The sequence below is a fragment of the Paroedura picta genome, chromosome 2 (assembly GCF_049243985.1).
Source record: "Paroedura picta isolate Pp20150507F chromosome 2, Ppicta_v3.0, whole genome shotgun sequence".
Classification (NCBI taxonomy): Eukaryota; Metazoa; Chordata; class Lepidosauria; order Squamata; family Gekkonidae; genus Paroedura; species Paroedura picta.
The window spans coordinates 142,646,243-142,662,183 of NC_135370.1; positions in this window are offsets into that span (position 1 = coordinate 142,646,243).

The following is a 15,941-nucleotide window of genomic DNA, read 5'->3' on the forward strand; positions in this document are numbered from 1 at the left end:
ACATTAATGAAACGCGGGTTCTTCCGGAGTCCCAGGATTCCCAAGGGCACAGGCGAGGGCTAGACCAACTGAGCCCCATGCATAATCAGAAGGTCCTCCCCCGACCTATAGCGTCCCTGCAGGGACGCTTCTTGCCTCTGCTGGCTCTGCTCCCACCATGGTGAGAGAGCAGCATGCTGCTCCCCACCATCCTGCAGTGCGGACCCCCTGCCCCCACTTCCCCCCCAGCCGCTTCCGCTGCTTACCTACACTCCTGGTGCTTTCGGCTCTGAGTTGCATGCACGGGGCTGTAGCTCTGGGACAGCTGGCGGAGCTCCGCCCCTGTGTGTACATGGCATGGTGGCAGTGCAGAGTAGCTGCCGTCATGCAAAATGGGTCTATGACATTTGTTTCTACTTTTTATCATCCACTTTTTCAGTGATCAGCTTTAAGCTGTTGTTTGAATGGATTAAAATGTGTCTGAACTATCTGCTTTGCCTCCATCCTAGGTATATGTGAGCTGGTATTAGCATCTATTTAGATTTTCTTTCCTGTAGTGAACTAGCCATTCTCTTGTGATACAGTTTTCAGCTGTTATCCTCTCTTTGGTCCTAGCACATATTATTTCTGAATAGAGTTGCCAATTCTTTCCCCGGGCAGTCCTAAGTACAATTCAACCAAAGCTATTCAGAAGTGGAAGAAGTTTCTACATGGAGTTTACCAAACACAGAGCTGATGCATACTAATCTAGTACATCAAGTAGTATTTCACATTTCAACTAGACTTTCACAGCTCCCTACCCAGCTTCATCTTTTAGTTTTACTGCTGCCCCTCAAATCATACTCTGCCTGGAAACCAGCTTTTCTTTGTGAATTCAAGGACTTTATTATAAAAGAAATAGCAGCTATAAAACGCCTATTGGTGAAACCAACACATTAATTTTCTATTTAAAAGCACCAAGACTCCCTGAATATAAACAAATTATAAAATAATTTTCACTTACTTCATACAAATAAACATATAAACTGTTTATGGAAAATTCAAAGCAAGCTGAAACTGAATAGAAATAACAAGAATTCTATGTAGAAATATGTAAAGAAAAACTGCCTTGTGGGTTTTTTTCAATCACAAAGTAAGTTTCCTGCAAATCAAAATTTAAAAAATCAAGATTCATCATTATATATGCAGGTCTTAAACAAAAGAATATTGATGTTGACAAATGTAAATACTCAGATTGACAATCTCTACTGGGAAACTGTCCAATAATTTTAATACAAGGAGATCTGCACAGCAACATTCCCACCCACTGCCTTTGAACAGTGTGCATTTTCTGCATGGATGTTTCTTCTTATGTAGTACACAAAATGTACAAAAGCAGAGTGAAAGCATAGTTGCAGATAATAAGCATGGGGCAAGCATGGCTGTAACGTACAAAAATAGCTCAAATAATCGGGAACAAATACACCCAAGAAAACATAACAAAATAATGGAAGGATCTAAATGAACATGGAAATAAAGTAACATATGTAAGGAAGTGGAAACACATTTGAAAAAATTAAATTTAACTGATCTATCACGTTCTACAAACTTATAGTCATTACTGGTGCTCTTCTTTGCTCCACTAAGTACCAACTGATCAAAGCTCATTTGAAAAGGGAGTCATTGAAAAGGTGTACCTGTGGCAGTCATTCTGTGGTTATTCCTGCCACTTTGTGTCAGAATTCAACAGGCGTCCACAAGTTCAAAAAGGTTGGAAATGCCAGATCTAATGATATGCATTTGGAAGACTATTTCCATATGTGGATCTTCTTCTCTGCCTGAGGAATCTGAATTTCTTGCTGCTTTACTTAATTAAAATAATATAAGGAATGTAATACATTATGGTCATCATCCTAATGTAAGCTATGTGTCAAATAACTAACATAACAACATCAGAAGAGCCCTGCTGGATCAGACCATTGGTCCATCTAGCCTAGCATACTGTTTCAGACAGTGCCCAGGAGCAGATTGTCCACTGAAGTCACTGAAAAACAACCTAGTGGGATGCTGGCCTGGAAGGGCTGTCTCTCCCACACCAGGGCCACCCTGACTCCAAGTGAGGGGTGACCCTTATCCCATGTTTGGCATCTCTTGCAGCCCCCTCTTCAGCAAGCTGGCAGCCAAACAGCTTTACTGGGTAAGACAACTGTCCTAGCCCCTTCTGAGGTGAGAGAGCCACCACAGAGAAAGAGATGGCTGCCCTGGCCCTATGCAAGGCACATGAGCTGCCATCATGAGCAAGCAATATTTTCCTCCTTCCCCCACCCCTCTACTGGGGAGCACAAGAGGGGAGCACTAGAAGGTGCAATCCTTTCCAGGGCCATTCTTGCTTCCAAGACTACCCCTGCACAGTAGCCAGTCAGCTACAAAAGGGGATTGGCAAGTGTATTCGTTATGCTCTCTGTCATTTAACCAGCTTTTAACCCATGATATGGCCTATCCACTAATTCCATGACTGCTAAGTTTATGTAGGTGGCATCTTGTCACAAACCTTTTGGAAGCCCAATTATAAAATGCCTACTGAATCACTTTTATCCAGCTTTTTGTTAATCTGCTCAAAGAACTCCAAAACCTTGCAAAAGCAAGACTTCCCTCAACAGGCTTTGTTCCTTGATTAACTTAATGATTCTGTCTTTAATAACAGTTTCAACTAATTTTCTCTGGGTTGGGAAATACCTGGAGACTTTATTTTTCTTTTCCTTAATAAGCGGGGGGGGGGGGTCGGGTGAAGTCCAGATGGCATTAAAGCAGAGTGCTTTATTTCTTGACTTTTGATTCTGAGTCAGAGTGTAGTAAACTAGATAGTAAAGAGTTAACTGAAGCCTGATTAGGAGTGGAGGAAAACTCCATCCCTCAATTAATTCTTTTTCTTTGCTTTCATTTTTCTCTGTTAGTTGGAGCAAGGTTGCAAATAAAGAAGTTGTGTTCTGCAGCTCCTGTGATTACCTATATGTATTGATTACAAACAGAGCAAGCCAGGGGAGGAGCCAAGTTCAGCATGAGGCTGCTTGTTTCTCTCTTTTCCTGAATGAGGATGGGATGAGGGAGGCGGCAGCAGCCTCACAGAGAATGAGGCAAATCTTTACTGAGAGAAGTGTGGGCTTCTGGAGCACAGTCACTTTAAAACAGAGCCCAAAATGGGGGCAAAAATAAATCTTGGGAGTGAAGTCTTGCAACCGGGAACCAGGAAGTCTTTGAACTGATGCCCATGGAAGATTGCTTTGCTATGTCAACCTTGGAGGCATGGGGCAGGAAGTTAATCCAGCAAAACGCAGAAGATCTAGGCAGAGTCTGCACTTACTTTGTTTATTCCATTGTCAATCCTACTGAATTCAGATCACTTTGAACTCGGATCTTCCTATTCCCCCCTCCCCATTGAAACAGGATAGTGTTCTGCACGTGGTTAGGGTAGTTCAGAAGGGGGGGGGGGAGCCAAGCCTCTTTCTTTCTTTTCTTGAAAGGGGGGGAGAAGCCAAGCAGGGAGCCTCTTTCTTTTCTTGGAGGGGGGGGGGGTGGGAGAGGATCGAAAAAGACAGAGAAGCGAGAAAAATGCAGGACTGACAGAAGTTGAGAGAAATTAGGGGTTTCTCCCTTAAGGCAAGTTTGTCACATGACCACCTGTGGCCAATCACGAGTCCTCTACCACAGAGGAGAGCCCAGATTCAAAACAGCCTTTAAATATTGAGGCTTAAAAGCACTCTAAGATATCGCACAATAAAGGTAGGGTCACTCCAGATCAATCCTTCTTGCTGCAGAAGGAAATTTTAAATCGCCCCAAATCCAAACGGAAATTGCATTCTGTGTAGAGGGCAGGGACTGAATCGATCTGGGGTTGGAATAAAAGCTCCGTGCAGTTTACACCCTACACTTATACTGGGAGCTTTCAAAGCCAGTTTTTCAAATATGGTGACTTATATCCACTCCTGGATATTGCAGGGGGAAAGTAGGATCACTGCAAATCAATCATGGATGTTGCAGAGGGCAAATTTAAAGCACACACACACACCATTTTCTACAGTGAAAACAAATGTATTCTTTCAGTTTTTCTGCCATCCTCTTCGTTCACCATCTAACCGTTTAACTGCCTCCCTAGCTGGTTTTCTGCTCCTGGTATATTTGAAGACATGTTTGTTTTTTTAGCAATCTGTTCTTCAAACTCTTTTTTTCTTCTTCACTGTAATGTCAACTTAGATTTGTTTTGTCAGACCCTGTGCTCCTTTCTGTTTAATTATTCAGAGAAACCTTCCACTTTTTAAATAAAGACTGACTTAAATGTGTGTATAGGAGAGATCTAATAAATGGACTGGAAGACAGAACTTTAAACCTTTAGACTGCTGCGCTCAGTAAAGGCAAATGCTTTGGAAATAGCTTCAACAACTTTTTTTTTCAGTAACCTTTTTGCAATATTACCAAGGGCTCATGGGGGTATGATTCCTTAAAGCCATGAGGGTGGGCTATGACATCCCTAATAACACAGTAAGTAAAATGTTTAGACTGGACCAAAGGACCTTTTTGTGAAGTACATTTCTTTGAACCTGGCCCTTTACTTGAAGAAACTGTTTTGTATACGTAGTGCCAAACTATTATTTGCATTGTGGAAGTGGCCCTGAGTCAAAGATCCAGCTTGTAGAAACTCACTGCTGACATTTACAGGACCTTCAATTATCTAATCAAATCATTTCTTGCCTCCTTTTTTCTGCTTTATTATATTGTCGTGAAAAAATTATATACTTTGCCTCTTCAGAAATGGGCTCATTCTTTTTTCAGCATTCTGCCTATGGAGAACAAAAAGTTTTAGGTATGGGGTGAAGATAATGCTTGAAACTATAGTTTCTAGCTATATATAATTATTTTCAATGGAGCAAAATCATGATGAGAATAGGTTTATTGTCATATTTTCACTAGTGGGTGTGAAGAATGATTTAACTTACAGGTACTGATTATGTAATTGTATTGATATAGGGCACACAGCCTACTCTGCTTTGTGAATCATCTAGACTGACAAGAGGAGGTGTAGAAAACCCCACATACTTTTGGTTTCACAAAGGAGAAAGGTGCTTTGCACAGTGAGCCGGTAAAGTTCTTGATCACAGATATGCATACAACAAAGGGAACATTTCAGTTCCATGTGGAGCAATTCAGACATTCATTCAGTGAAACAAACCAACGCTTGCACAATGTGGCTGTCTAGCAGAGGTTGCCACTGCTCTGAAAATAAAGTTGTAAACTTAGCTGAGTTCATTTGGCTGATGATCCCAATCCCAATCATCTTTTTGTTTATTTTGTTCATGTTTTTCTTACAGCAGATGATATCCCAGAATAAAGGAATGAACAAGGTTTACAAGGATTTCAGTGAGCTGATTGAGATAGTAGAAAACCAACATCCAGTAGGTTTGCGTATGAACAGAGGACAGTGTATGCTGTTGTAAACATCCTCATATGCAGAGATGGCCCACTGATAGTCCTCTTTTCTTTCTCCATGAAATGTAGCAGCCCTCTTGGCATACTTCTGCACTCACAAACCAATAGTTATGTGATACATCGGGCCTGAGTATGATATAATGCAACTTAATAACAAAATAAATAAGAAGCAATAAATGTAAAGAAAGTCCATGAAATGTTATGGGTCTTCACTTGAACAATCTCATAGTATAAATCCATCCATGCATTAGAAGTGCCATTCATTTTCAATAGGAAACATATTGGAGGAAATGTACACTGAAATGTAAAGAGAACAAAATTTTGGATTGGTTGGTGATAAACTAACTTGACACACTTGCAGGCCACTTTACACACATTCCACTATTTGTAGCACATTCTAGTACACTGAAGCATCAGCTGATTAAAAGAATATGGTTGGGATCCAAATGTATATGGCATGTATACATATGTAAAAGAAATGAGGCTTTTGAACTCTGGTGGACCGTTTATGCACTGGGAACTTCAGTGCCCCAGCTCTCATGCAGGAGCACAAATTGAAGGCGGATGAGGTGCCCCAGGCCAAGTATTCCCCCATGTGGGTGCAGGAAGAGGTGGGGCAACCTGCTATGACTAAAACTCCAGCCTGCAGCCTGGCATGAAACCTCCAGTGCATAAACGGTCGTGCTGGAGAAGACTCTTGCGAGTCCCTTGGCCTGCAAGGCGAACAAACCGGTCAGTCCTAGAGGAGATCAGCCCTGACTGCTCCTTAGAAGGCCAGATCCTGAAGATGAAACTCAAATACTTTGGCCACCTCATGAGAAGGAAGGACTCCCTGGAGAAGAGCCTAATGCTGGGAGCGATTGAGGGCAAAAGAAGAAGGGGACGACAGAGAATGAGGTGGTTGGATGGAGTCACTTAAATGGACTCTGGGAAATGGTAGAGGACAGGAAGGCCTGGAGGATCATTGTCCATGGGGTCGCAATGGGTCGGACATGACTTGGCACCTAACAACAACAATACATATGTAAATAGTGTCCATTTGCAGATCTTTGTTGTTTTAACTGCAGCACTCCCAAATAGACAAGCAGTATTTGGTTTAGAATGTTATCTGGTTCTTCATCAGTAGGAATTTCTACACCATTAACAAAGATTTGGTTGTGCACACTATGCATTTGGATCCTAGTGAACAAATCTACAGTGCAGTTCCAAGCAAAGTTATATTTATTTAATTTACAAAGTTTACAAAGTTTGCTACCTTTTATATCCCACCTTTCTTCTTATAAGGCTATGCTGTAATTCTACTTAGGATAGGAGTGTTAACTCTGCTTAAGGTAGTACTTTAGTAACAACTAGTTCACACAACACATTTCCCCCCCCCCCTTTCAAGCAAGAAGTCGTGTATGGTTGCAAACCTCCAAATCAACTCCCCTTGAGAAAATGTCTAGTTTAGAAGATGTAGTGTATGGCCATATATGTTAAGTCCTCCCTTCCCTTCTGGTTGAATCTAAGGCAACTTCATTTTGTTAATGTGTTTCCTCATTTCTTGATGCAGTCTTGATGCAGTGGCTGAAGTACCAATTAGAGTGATTTACTTCTAAACAATATTGAGTGCCTGAATGAGAATTCCTGAAGTATGTCCTCAAACCCCACCATCCATAGGTTCCACCCTGAAATTATCCAGCAATTTCTTCATCCAGAGTTGGCAACTCTATTAGTGGAGTTTTCAGAATGGTTTTCATGAGATAAACAAAGTTTTGTATGTGTGAAGCTAGGAGAAGAAATGGGTGATCCTCCCCATGAGTGTACCTCCCTGAGATATGAATATCTGGGCTGACAAACCAGAGAGGTACCAACTAGATATCAGGGAGGAAATTCACAGTCAGAGTAGTTCAGCAGTGGAATCAGCTGCCTAAAGAGGTGGTGAGTGCCCCCACACTGGCAGTCTTGATGCAGTGGCTGGACAGATACTTATCATGGATACTTTAGGCTAATCCTGCATTGAGCAGGGGATTGGACTAGATGGCCTGGATAGCCTCTTCTGACTCTATGATTTTACTATGCAACAAAATGGATTAATGGACAGACCAGTGGACTAGAACCAACCCTCTTCCCACCTGGTTCTAGCTGGCCTGATCATCCTTCTTTTGTTACCACGACTGCTCCATTGCTTCCTCTATCTACCTGAAATCATTGGATGGTGATACTGAACAAGAGTAGTTGCAGCTATCTTTGTATGAATATATTTATTTGAAATATTTCTGTGGTGCCTTTCCTCACAAGGTATATAAATGATATGCACACATAGAGGAGCAGGACTAATAATACTGAAGAAATTCCAAACCAAACAAAAATGTCTTCATCCACTGGTGGAGGACAACTATGTATTTTGGGGCTTCAGTTACCTGTCCAGCCTTCTCACAACTCAGGCAGGCAAAAACTGTCCCCTTTGTGTCTCCTGGAGGTGGGAAATGAGCTGGGAAAGAAGGTGGGGCGGGCTATCTGCCTGCCTTCTGCCGATCATAGAGGGGGCTGAGCAGCTTGTTTTAAAGCCAACCATTAGTACCAAATGTCTTCTTGGGCTTCAGGGACAATGTGCAGCATCTCAGAAATCCACCCAGATAGAAATAAAGTGCAAAACCCCCCACAAATCCCCAAATTGGGGGGGGGGGATGCTGGACCGTTCTGGCATTTTTCCATAGCAATGGGGCAGTGTTGATTTTATTAAAGATGCATTTCATTTATGGCATTACCGCATATCAATGTGGAAGTGACTTATTTTTAAAAAATTAATTTCAGGGCTGGGGGGGAAGGAAAGTGTCAGTCCATGAGAGAACTGCTGTGTTGTGACTGGTGGCTTGCTGTGATTGACAAGCCAAGGAGTGGAGGGAGAATTTTGGCTTGTTTTTCTTTTCAGCCTCATCAGGAGACAAAAAGCCGCAGTGGGGCAGATGGAAAATGCAGGAGGGGTTTTACTATCCCGTGTTTGCCAGCAGGAACCCACTCATGTTTTACCCTCCATGCATAAATGGCCACCATGTACCACTATTCCATTGAGTTTTAAAAGGAGAGGAAGAGTATGCAAGCAGACAGGTTTGAACATAAGCAAAGCGGTGGTGTTGAATTCTGTTATTCCTTCTTCCCACTGCAGACTGGTTTGTCTTTCCCTCTTGCCATGGGGACAGTGGCTGGTGGCACATGACTCTCCTGTATGACTTACTGACTGCGGTTTGATCAGGCCCAGAAGCAGACACCAAGCCACTTGCTGCTTGGAACTCACCTGGGTTGGCAGATGACCTGTCCAGGTAACTGACTACCAATTAATTTGCACACCATGGTTGGGGCCGGGGTGGGACCGGATGACTCAGCACTCTGCAATTTGGAGAACTTGATCAAGCCTCAAAGCAACCACCACAAAATTCACCTGAACACCTTGCTTCCACATGACTTTCACAACTAGAGCAGGTTTTTTGTAAAGTAAATGTGTATTGTTTTTTTCTTAGAAACAGATCATAAAATCATAGAGATGAAAGGAATCTAGTCCAAGCCCCTACACAATGTAGGAATGCATATTCATGTAGGTTGCTTGTATATTCATGTAACATGTAAACAGGGCTACTGCTCCAATGTGGAGTCTCTTCCTTTGGTAGGAACCAAAAAGGTTGAGGAATCTAAAATTATTATAATAAAAATATATTGAATATAGGTTTTATTGCTAAATATATTGTCAATTAAAAACAATACATTAAAATCGCTGATGATATCCACCTACCTTTGCTGATGGACAGCCACCCATCAACACCCCCAGACTCTTTTGCCAAATGTCTGGAGGCTGTGGTAGACTGGCTCAAGAAGATTGGCTGAAATTAAATCCAGCACACTGAAGGAGATATAATATAATTCCCAATGCTAGATGAGGTTTGTCTGATACTACACCCACAGTCAAAAGCCTGGGCATAATTCAGGATGCCTTCCTAACCATGGAGGCCCAGATCACAAAGGTTGCTTGCCATGCATTCTACCTCCTTCTCCAGGTGACACAGCTTACACCGTACCTATCAGCATCTGACCTGGCCACCGTGATCCATGCAATAATCACCTCCAGACTAGACTTCTGTAACTCACTCTATGCAGGGCTGCCCTTGAGGGTGATCCAGAAATTTCAGCTGATCCAGAAAGCACAAGTCCTTACCAGGACTCAATGGAGAGCCCACATCACACCAGCATTCTCCCAGCTGCACTGGCTCCAGATTGGAGACCAGATCAGGTTCAAGGTTTTGGTGCTAACTTTCAAAGCCCTTAACTGTCTGTGACCCTGGTACCCATAGGACCGCCGCCTCAGCTACACTCCCAAAAGAGAACTGAGATCTAGGGACCAATGATTGCTCAGTATCTCCAGCACAAAAGAAACAACCAGAGCCAGGACTTTTTCGGTTCTGGTCCCAATCTGGTGGAATGTTCTCTCTGATGAGATCAGGGACCTTCAACAGTTCTGGAGGGTCTGTAAGATAGAGCTGTTCCGACAGGCCTATGGTTGAGGAGAGGAAACTAACATCAAGAAAATGCTGGCCTCCCTGCTCAAAACACATCATCCTCAAACAAACTGTCCAGGAGAAAAGAAGCCCTTGCCCTTTCATAAGACCCTAACAGAGGTGATCTAATAAGTCAATAATATAATTTAATATAATTTAATTAATAATTTAATTTGGAAATTAAATTGTTATCATCTGTTATTACTGTAATTTTATTGCATGTACATGCCTGTTGTTATCTACCCTGAGTCAATTGGGAAAGGCGTGCTATAAAATAAAAATATTATTGTTGTTGTTGTTATTATTATCATTGAAATATGCAAAAATATTTTGAGCAACGCACAGTGCCAAAAAATATGCTACAGATACCAAAATGACGAGATGCATTTTGATCCAACTGGATCTTCTTCAGAAGTCAATTATCAGGCCACACATACATAAACAGTATATTTATATTTTAAAAGCCCTTTTTACAGCCAGGGAGATTAGTACAGCTGGATTACATGTAAAGAAATAATAACAATAATTCTTTACTATACTATAATGAGATCCAGATATCCTGGATGTAAAGAACATTATGGATGTAAAGAATTCACAATCACCAGGTTGGCACCTCTTTATCATACAGTAAGGAATGGTTTTAATTTTTTTTTAATGACCTTGTTTAGCACTGTGCACTAAAACATATATTTTTTAAAAAATTATTATAATATTTTTAGATTTCTCAACCTTTTTGGTTCCTAGCTTGTTTCAAAGGTTGATTTTGTTCTTTTCCCTTCTGTTTTTGTTGCCTTTTCCTTTAGTGCCAGGCAGCCCTGCTCCTGGCAAGATGCTGGTTTCACACAAATGAAGTGCCTGGCACCTGAGGAACATACGCTACAGTGGAGCACTGCCTCTGCAAGCAGACATTTTATCAGGATTATTTTTGTAGCAATTACATCTGCTTAGTTTCTTTTTCTATTATTTATTTCCAACAATGAACACAGATGATTTCTGTTTTCCAACAAACTGGGTGAGACTGTACTCCTCAAGTACTCCTTTGCCAATTTCTGTCATACGGGATAAAACTTTCTCATGTAAAAGATAATCTTGGTTACACAGAGAGCAAAGGAAGCCAAAAATGGCTATCTTCCTTCCTTCAAGTGGGTGAGAGATGTCTATTTATGAATAAAACATAGCAACTGGGTGAAGGGAGCATAACCTTGTTGTGCTTGATTTTACTATTTTTCTCCCATCCTGGTGTACTTATGCAATAGAAGTCTGGTCAGGAGAAAAAAAATGCTTCAATAAACACAGTACTTAAAAAAAATATTCTTCCAGTTTCCCTAATTGAGGACCCTGAGATCTTTTCCACACCAGGAATCCAGCCTGGTGCAGCACTTGTCTGGATGTGGGGCTAATTTCCATTTCCAAATGACGCAGATGCCAATCCAGGGTGGTCCCAGCCCTGGCACAATGCTGGCGTTCCCTTGGCATGGGGCAAATGAGTGCCTGTGCCGTGCCAGGCCTGGGACCACCCTGGACTGGCACAAACATTGTCCGGAAGCAGAATTTAGTCCCATGATCAGACAAGTGCTACGCTGGGCCAGATTCCTGGCGCCAAAAAGGTCTGAGTGGCTTTTCACATTGTTCACCCTTCCTCCCCTTTATCCTCCCCACAACCACCTTGTGAGGTTGAGATTGTGATGACCCCCAAGGTCACCTGACACAGGTTTCCATGGTTGAGTGAGGTATTCAAATTTGGTTAGGCCAGTTTCAAATCCTACTCTCTAACCACTATGCAAAATCAGTAATGTGCTGGAGACAGAGAGTTTTGTTTCCGTTGCTTACACACTCCATTGGTGTTTTTAAATATGCCTGCCCACCAACCGCATTGAAAGTTTGCCTCCCCCCACCCTCCGTATTTGAACTAACAGGAGCTGGTGACTTGTTGGGGGGTGGGGGGACAGTGCCACAGCTATTACATGATATTTCACTAGGAGATATCAGATCTTGAAACAGCTGTTTTTTCTCACACTAAAGAACCTGATCCTTATAGCTACCTCATGTTCTTACTGTTCAGGGAGCTGAGCTTTACACTTCATCCATTCTCCCTGTCCACAGAGCAGATGTTCTGCCTCCTGTTAGGCAGGAGGTCAAAGCCTGGAGCTCTACTCCCCCACTGTCATTCTGTACCACTGGCTCTCTGCTGGCCACAGAGTGGAAGCAAATCATTTCCCCTGTCTGTCCCATTTGAGGCAGGTACCCAGTTTCTCGCCTGGAGATGGGCATAAGTAGACTTGGGATCTTTGTTTAAAGTGGTACATAAAAACTAAATGCTGTTATGGTGTTTAAAGACGATCTAACCGTTTGACAGTTATCACATAGTAAAGAAAATACTTGAAGGCTCGCTTGCTAGAAGAGAATGTATCCATTATTGCATCACAGGAGGGAACAGAAGGTAGATTATGACATAACAAGAACAACAGTTCAACATTAGTCAAGGAACTGCATAGCAAGGGCAGAGGACAGATTCTGAGAAAAGCCTGGTTCAAGAGCAGTTTTGTAGTGGGAGAATGTCTGTTTTTCACACTCCTGTGCTTAAATTCCGGCTTGGGTACCCCCTCAACTCCGCTTAAATTATCACATCCGCCCAGCAACATATATCTGTTAAGTTATTTTGTAATTCATAACATTATTTGCAAATCTCTTCTATGAACTAAGAAATTCTCTGCCTCCATCTAGTGGTGATTTATTTTCAGACCTTCAATAAAGTAGAATTTATTGTTCTAGTGACAATGAGGAGCACTTCATAGATTATTTATTTTCTACATTGATAGTTCTTGAATAGAAAATTGTACACACACCACATATTTACAGTCATATATGAAGAATGTATCTATTTTGCCTCAGGAAACTGACTGTAATCAGGGCTTCCCTGTACATGTACATATCATAAAATAGTCATGTATGCATTTGTCACATAATATTAACACAGGAAAATGGTAACAAGCGAAATGACTCTGAGAGCAGAATATGTGTATTAGATTCCAAAAGCTTTTTCTTTCAGTCTCACCTAATCCTCTTACTATACCACTTTACTTTTTTTGAGAGTGAAGGTATACTCTACACCCATTTTCCAGTAGTGAAAGAGCCTGGTGGACCCAACCATCTAGTTTGGTTTCTGCCAGTGGAAGGTGGAGGGAGCAGAGCCCTTTCTAGGGCTGCTCAGGCCTTTGAGGAAGGACTTGTTGGGGCTATGCCTGGAAGCAACCACCAGGTACCTTGATACCACCTGATTTACATGACTTGCCCAGGCCTGGCTTCTTGCTACTGTTCAACAGCAGCCACCGCCACAAAAGCCAGTGCAATATAGTGGTTAGAACTTCAGACCCTGAATCCTCCTTTTGCTGTAGAAACTCAGTGGGTAGCCTCTGGCAAGTTACACAGAGTTATTGTGAGGATAAAAGGGGATAAAAATAACAAACAGAATTGGGTCCCCTCTGTGGAGAAAGACAGGATATAAATGAAGTAAATAAATAAAATTAATATAATAACATAAGAGACGGCATGTTGGAGCAGGCTAATGGCCCATCTAGTCCAACACTGTTGTTTTACACAATGGCCAAAACCCAGGTGCCATTAGGTTCAACAACAGGGCCAAAACTCCAGGAGTTCACTATCCCCTAGGACGGTGGTCCCCAACCACCAGGCCATGGCCCGGTGCCGGGCTGCGAAGGCCCTGGCACTGGGCCATGGCTCCCTGCCTCTGCAGGGCCACGCCCTGCCGTGCATGCGTGTTTGTGCCGTGCACAGCCGCAAACATGCATGTGCGGCACTCCCTCCCCACCACTGCTGGTCCGCAGCCTAGAAAAGGTTGTGGACCACTGTTCTAGGACATTTCAAGCTGCAACATGAACATCTGAATCAGACCATAGTGAATCAGACGGTCCATCAAGGTCAGTATTGTCTACTGACTGTTTTTTAAGTTTGATATTACCCACCCTGAGCTGACTAGGGAAGGGTAAGATATTGTTATTAATATTAGGCAGGCAGTAGCACTCCAGGGTCCCATTCACAACATTCCCTACTAGATACTTTTAACCAGACATGAACTTAGGACCTCTTGCATGCTGATCAGTTAACCACAAACCCTCCATGCTTTCAGGGCACCAGGAGTGGGGAGGCTGGAAAGTTACGCTTCCATATCCAGAAGCTCTTCTATGCACGTAAGTTTCCAACCCTTTGTCTATTCCAAAAAGTTCATCTGATGTTCACACCAAACCTCCCAGGGCAGTAAACAGAGGAACACAAACTGCTGCCAGGGTGTAAACTGCACGGAGCTTTTATTCCAACCCCAGATCGATTCAGTCCCTGCCCTCTACACAGAATGCGATTTCCATTTGGATTTTGGGTGATTTAAATTTTTCTTCTGCAGCAAGAAGGATTGATCCGGAGTGACCCTACCTTTATTGTGCAATATCTTAGAGTGCTTTTAATGCTCAATATCCGGATTGGGAAACCAAGCTCTGTGGTAGAGAACCTCTGATAGGCCACACCTGGTCATGTGACAAACTTGCCTTAAAGGAGAAGCCCCTAATTTCTCTCAACTTCTGTCGGTCCTGGATTTTTCCTCCCTCCTCTGCCTTTTTTGATGATCTCCCCCACCCCTCCAACAAAAGAAAGAGGCTCCCTGCCTGACTCCTCTCCCCCACCTTCAAGAAAAGAAAGAAAGAGGCTTGTCTCCCCCCCCCCTTCTGAACTACCCTAACCACGTGCAGAAGACTTTCCTGTTTCAATGGGGAGTGGGGGGGAGGAAGACTCAAGTTCAAAGCGATCTGAATTCAACAGGATTGACAATGGAATAAAGAAAGTAAGTGCAGACTCTGCCCTGTTCTAATAGAACTATTAAGCATACTTTGTTCTTGTCCATAGGCAGAAACGCCATGTCTAAGCAACACATGATCTATATAGGATGGAGAGTTTTGTTTGTTTGTTTAATTTATATTCTGCCCTGTGTCTTCTTGAAAGAAGTTGTGAATGAAAAGTGGCTGTGGGAAAATGAAACTGGTAGTGCAGTAACAGTAGAATAAGGGGCTGTTTCAATCTGTCTTGTTTGTATGCTCAAAATGGATTTTCCAAAGCTGGCTTTCTACTTGTTCATCCACCAGTTTAAGAATAAAATTGTTTTTTTTCCTGTCCTATGGAGCCTCAAAGCAGCTTATAAACACTTTCCCTTCCTCTGCCCACAACAGTATCTTTTGAGGTAGGTGGGGCTGAGAAAATTGTGACTTGCCCAAGGTCACCCAGCAGGCTTCATGGGGAGGAGGGATGGGTGAGGAATCAAACCCAGCTCTCCAAATTAAAGTCCATTGCTCTTAACCACTACACCACACTGGTAGAGACTATTTTTTTTTCATTTCCAACACAACCAGAGATTTCCTGATGCTCTGGGCACCCAAAACTAAACACAAGTTAAGGGGAAGAATTTCTTCACAGCCATCTCTGTCATTCCCAGCCAAAGTCTTGGGCTCCTCCTCTTTGAAAAAATGGGGCCAGGTAGCCCAACAAAAATGCACTGATTGATATTCTTCCAAAAGAACATTTATTGTACACAAATTATTACATTACTAGGGGCCAAGCCCATTGCATTCAGGAATACAATGGAGTGGTGAAGTGGAAGAACTCTGCAGATGGCCTCCAGCTCCTCCGAGGACCTGGAAAGCCTGAGGCAGCTGTTATGGAACTCAGAGGCAGCTCTCACATGGCAGGGATCTGCAGCCTCCAAGCCTCAGAGGGAAGTGAAAAGAGGAGGGGGTGGTCAGGGGTGGGGGACAGAAGATGGCCACTGGACAGACAGGCAAGCTGGTTGGAGGAGGAGGCACTCAGGGTTGGGACAGCCGCCCTGAGTGAGCATGAAACACTGAGTGGCACTTAAGCCATGAGACATGTTCCTCCTCCAAGGCCTTACAAGGAACGGATCAGGAAGAAGCA